The sequence below is a fragment of the Rhynchophorus ferrugineus genome, unplaced genomic scaffold (assembly GCF_030347505.1).
Source record: "Rhynchophorus ferrugineus isolate W39M unplaced genomic scaffold, kcgeb_rfMv2 rfM4, whole genome shotgun sequence".
Taxonomy (NCBI): Eukaryota; Metazoa; Arthropoda; class Insecta; order Coleoptera; family Curculionidae; genus Rhynchophorus; species Rhynchophorus ferrugineus.
The window spans coordinates 20445256-20451255 of record NW_027472583.1 but is presented as its reverse complement, the minus strand read 5'-3'; positions in this window follow the sequence as shown (position 1 = coordinate 20451255).

Below are 6000 nucleotides of genomic sequence, written 5' to 3'. Positions count from 1 at the left end.
AAAAACATATATTTATCAAAATGGGGGATTTTATATTTTGTTACTTCATTCATTTGTTCTTATATATCTTTAACTTAAAGTTTACAAATATAAAACGCACCAAATAGTTTATCTATTAACTGACAGGCATTTTGATCAGCTATTAAATAATTATATAACCTGACCCAATTAATGTACATCCGATAACTTTTACATTTCTCTAAAAAATAGAGTTTTCTGTTTAGTATTTATATTTATAAGTTATTTCGTCTTCTATTTTCGATATTCAGTGTATATTTGATGTGAAGAAATATGCTGTTGAAGCAACCACTTTTAAAATTAATTTATGGTGATATTGATCCATTATATTTCAGATGTTTTTGACTTTAACGAATTAAAAGTGGCGATTGGACAGCCTGAGGATCAAAAAAGTAGGGAGAACGAAGAAGTAGCAGATCTTACAAGATAGACTTACAGCAAAGTTTAGTGTATTAAAAGCCGCTAAAACCAAATGAAATTGTTATTTATTGAAAAAATTATTAATAATGAGTAGGAGACGTAAACTCATCTATGCAAAGGGTTATGAAGGATTAACTGCTGTAGATATAATTGGAAGTTCTACCTTTCTAAACATATTCATCATACATAGCGCCTTTTTATTCCCACTTTATTAGATTGATGCATGACTTGGAAATGTTATACTGCCCTTGTTCTCATTATAACATTTTCGAATACCCAAAAGCATCACAATTGATAACGAAAATAATTCATGTTTTTCATAATTCATAATTTTATAATTGGGGAATACATATTGATGTATTTTCTCGCACTCGTCTTGCTTGTGAATTAATCCAAGTGCAAATGAAAAATAGTAATAAATTAATTTAGAATTAAGATTGTACTAAGCGTACCTAATAAAGATGTTATAAAAAAAATTGATCAGTAGGCTGGGATTGATTTGTTCAATAACATATTATATACCGGCTGTATTTTGTAATAAATATAAAAAAAACACTTGAAATACTGTATTTTGTGTTTTATATTTTATTTTAAAGTACACAGCTTATAAACATTTTTATTTCGTATTATAAATACATGCGAAATAGTATTTGTATTTTAATTGAAGCATCTAAATATACGAAATATAGCAGAATATCATTTCTGACTATAAACAATAGTTAATTTCTACACATTTATAACATACGAGTACAAACGTCATCATTTTATTATAACATTACCTAGAATAAAATATTGCTGAAATAAAAAACACTTTCCCTAAATTAGTTCAACAGTGTGAAGTATATATGAATCTAATTTACGGTAATTTTTGACTACAATAGTGTATTAATATTTAATTGCCAATCTCCAAAGGATTTGCGTGTAACTAGCTCAGGCATTTCTATTACGATATATTACTTTAAGTGAAAGGTATCTGGATAAATCGGCGGTTATGGTTTGAATCATTTTATACCGCATAATTGAAACTAACTGTCGCATTGTCGGTTTTTGGTTGTAATATAAACAACACAATTATCAAGAGATTACTTTTAACGTCATAGAAGGATAAATATGTCGCACCGGTTTTTATATAACTGATTATCGCATACAGTGTGTAAACATTTATTTAATACAGCTGTTTAAATGTAACAGTCATTAACTATTTCATTAATATAACAGGTTAATTGAAAAGTCCCCGGCCTACCATAGTAAAACACATTTTTTTGGCAAAATTAGTTTTTTTAGTCAACACTCCCTTCAAGGGTGATACACTGATTATAGTGATCCTCCAACTTTTCGATACCATTTTTATAGTACGATTTGTCCTTTGCTTCAAAATAGGCCTCAGTTTCGGCGATCACCTCTTCATTCGACGAAAATTTCTTTTTAGCCAGCATTCATTTGAGATCTAGGAACAGGAAATAGTCACTGATGGCTAAATCTGGAGAATACGGTGGATGAGTAAGCAATTGGAAGCCCAATTCATGGATTTTTGCCATCGTTTTCACTGACTTGCGACACGCTGCATTGTTTTGGTGAAGCAATACTTTCTTTTTCTTCAAATGCAATGAAAATTATTTCATGCGCATCCCAAAATGCAGACGTCATAACCTTGCCAGCCGACTGTTGCTTTTTCCCACGTTTTGGAGTGGGTTCATCGTGTGCAGTCCACTCGGATGACTGTCGATTGGACTTCGGAGTGAAATGATGGAGCCACGTTTCATCAATTGTCACATATCGACGCAAAAACCCGGGTTTATTAGGCCTGATCATCTTCAAACACTGCTCCAAATCATCAACTCGTCGTTGTTTTTGTCGGTAACAACCTTTTTTGGGCGTCCACTACGTTCACCGTCTTCGGTGCTCATTTCACCACGTCTAAACTTAGCATACCAATCCTTAATAGTTGATTTTCCTGGGGCAGTGTCCGGAGACTCGGCAGCAAGCCAAGTTTTTGCTTCAACTGTAATTTTTCCCTTCAAAAACCAATATTTTATCAACACGCGAAATTCTTTTTATCCATTTTTTTCACATTAACAAAAGTTGTAATTCACAAACTAATTATCCGATAGTTGTCAAATTTATACACGCATCTTTTGAGTGTTAGGGTTAACTAAAAATCTATGTGTTAGGCCGGGGACTTTTCAATTGACCTGTTAATGTAGATGATTAATTCAAGCAATATCTAGGTTTTATGGTACATCATTTCTTTCGAAGTTTAATGTTGGCTTCTGTTATAAAGGTTTGCAGATTTACAAATTTAAAATGAATGTTAACTTTATAGAGCTTTCCCGTACTATTTTTGTCGAAACTTTTATTAACCTTGGGTTTTGCCCACTATTCTTCTTCTCTGCTAATGTTTTAGGTATTCTACCAATATACTACCGACTATACTGTCGCACGTAAGAAGTTAAACAATTCAACTGTTTTCTTCACAAACGCAAAAACTATTTATTAACGATTTGCCTTCTTTGAAAGACTGAGAAATCACACATTTCACCGATCGCTTGTTTAACCCGTCGTAGAACAAAGTGTATAATACACTGAAATATAATCTATAGACTATTCAAAGTTATTTTGTAAGTACGTCATTTAAATTTTTGACGTCAAGACATCGCAATGTTGCCGCATCAACTCTGAGTTTTAGTTCAGTTTGGCTTTGACATACAACAAAATTCTAATCTAAATAAAATAATTGAACAAAAATGTTTTGAAATATAATTTATTTTAATATTATAGTACATCTTAAAACAGTTAATTATACAGCCACAATAGTTTACAGGTTAGTGTTTTAACCTCATATCCCTATTGCTTTAAAAAATTTTGCATACGTCTGATAACCGGACGAGCAGTACACGTGCGTATTATTTACACGGAAGCAGTGTTTCCAACATGCAACCTGATGTATAGTCTAGAAAATAAAACAGACAATATCGTAAGCCAATGTTGCCGAATTAATGTTTTCCGGTTTGTAATCTCTATTTATTTTCAGTAGTGTCTTGAAAAATTTTGTCTTTTTTTAGCTAGGGTAAAATGAGAAGGAAAGATACGTTTTGATTTTGCATATTTCAACGTATTTTACATTTTTACAAAATGCATTTGTAACGACTATACTATATTACATACTGTTCATATTATTCTGTCTATTCCTTATTTTTTATACTTTCAACGAAAAATGAATCAAATCATTAAAATAAAGATGACCTTTTCGTTAATTAAATATATTTTAACATTTCTTACATATATACAGCAATATTTTATGGCCATGAGTGAATATTCCTCTTCGGTGCCTATATGGAAAAGTTTGTTGCCTGACAAGCAGGGAAACTAAGAATTTGAAATGACATTTTTAGGTAATTCACCATTTTTCTTCTTTTTGAATCTTTTGTGAGCTTTTTTGGTTCAGCAACAAATATATGCTATCAAATAGACTAGGCTTACAGCTTATTATCTTTCATTCGGAGGTTGAGCCTCTGTTGGGAACAGCGATTTCGGTTCACCAAGTATTTATCTTTATAAAAATTAACATGTGCATCAAGTCGAATGACTCGAATTTGCTTTTAATATGCTTATTAAACCTTAGCAAATAATAAACTATATTCTCAACTGTTTATGGATTTATTCACCAATTTTAATTATACATTTTATGCTAGATGACTTATTTTTCCTATATTTCATACACACTACTTGTTGCTTTACTACTTTTCTTTATAAGCTCTCTTAACCTAACTTCTAATCCATATGTCAACACGTTACATATAATTATATCGAAGACATACGAACTGCTTTGAACCATCGAAGATAGAAATATTGCCTATCGACGTATACATTATAAATAAAAAAGCGTCTTTACACATAAAGACGGAAGAACCTTTTTTTTGCTTACACGGCTGGACTAAAAATGATCAGTGAATATATCAAAGAAATTAGTTATAAATAAACACCGATATTTGTTATATTGTGAGGCATGTTAACATCATTCGTCGCTGGTACTAATAAAAGATAAAGACTGCAACTGAAACAACAACAGGAAATAAACATATAACACATGTGAATATTTTGTTGTTATTAACAAATTTGGTTTTACAACCGTTGATAACAACTTGTAATTTGCACTCTTCTATTTGTACTGCGCTGTTTGTTGTTCTGTAAAAAATATCCATACCCGTTGTAACTGTAACGAAAATCCAGCTGCCCCATCTCAGATAGTCAAGTTTGCAGGAGAGAGATAAATAAACCGAGCGATCCACTTAAAATTTCAAGACTTTTTTACGCAATGTATAAGAAGATTGATATTGTGTTTATTTTAAAACATTCCAGATCCTATCAAATAAAATAAACAGCAACCGTTCAGAACGAGGATAATGTCAGTAAATCAAACGCTTATTAAGTTTTTTATTTAAGAAATATTATTTAAGCGAAGCAAAAAATAAACGCAATAAATAAGTTATTTACCGTTAACAGTTTCAAAGAATATATAACCGATAACACACCTTTGCGATAAACGGATGGATATATAACATGAGAAGGAATATAGTATATTTAAACTGTAATAGTGAACTCACCTGTAACAGTGCCTCCAGCAATTTATAAATTGGTTTTAGAATCAGAAAATATTTTCCTTCTTATTTTATTCTATTTAAAAAGATATACATTGCTGGCTGATATGTTCGAACTTTTGCTGAAAAGTTGTTGTGGTTTTTAATGAAAATGATTTTATCATGTTGCAGTTGCACATATCAGGAAACTGTTACTCTGAAAAGTATCTAATAGAGATAGATCTTTGAGGGTTGTGGGACATCGTTTCTTACACTATTGAATAATATAGCACTTAACTGGTTTATAGATAACCCAGGAAGAGGTGTAATGGAGGTTCAGACATTTGGATGAGACATGGATATTTTAGAATGAGACCAACATATCCGCTGGCCACTCGATGAACTTTCAGAATAAGGGATTATGATTTAATGCTGACAATTACAAGTTATTATTGTCCGTCATTGTTATTGACCACAATCGATTAAAGTTATTGTTAACCATCCAGGTTAGTCCGTCATTGTTATTGATTAACAGGTTATTTTTGACAAACATTGTCAGTTATACCACAACACAATGCATGTTTCAAGTCGAACATTTTATAAAAATACGTCAAAACACTCAAATTAAATATGAATGTGCTAGTTGCCTTGTAGAACGGTCAAACTGGGGAAGTATTTTCCGAACAATTACCGACATTGGTAATGGCAAATTTTCTGTTGACACATTGTTTGAATACATTAAATTTCCTGTCAGCTCTTGTCACTTTCAGAATCATAACTGAAATAAAAAAAAAGTAATGCGTGTCGCAAATACAAGTCTTCAAGCATGAGACTTAACACATTTAAAGAGGTATAAACCTATGACGGTGTTACTTTTGCAATATATAATATGTATAAAATTTCACGCTTGATGCTAGTAGAATAAAATGGCATATGTGTCAAATCATAACACTCCATACTTAAACCTAGCGACATCTGTGACAAA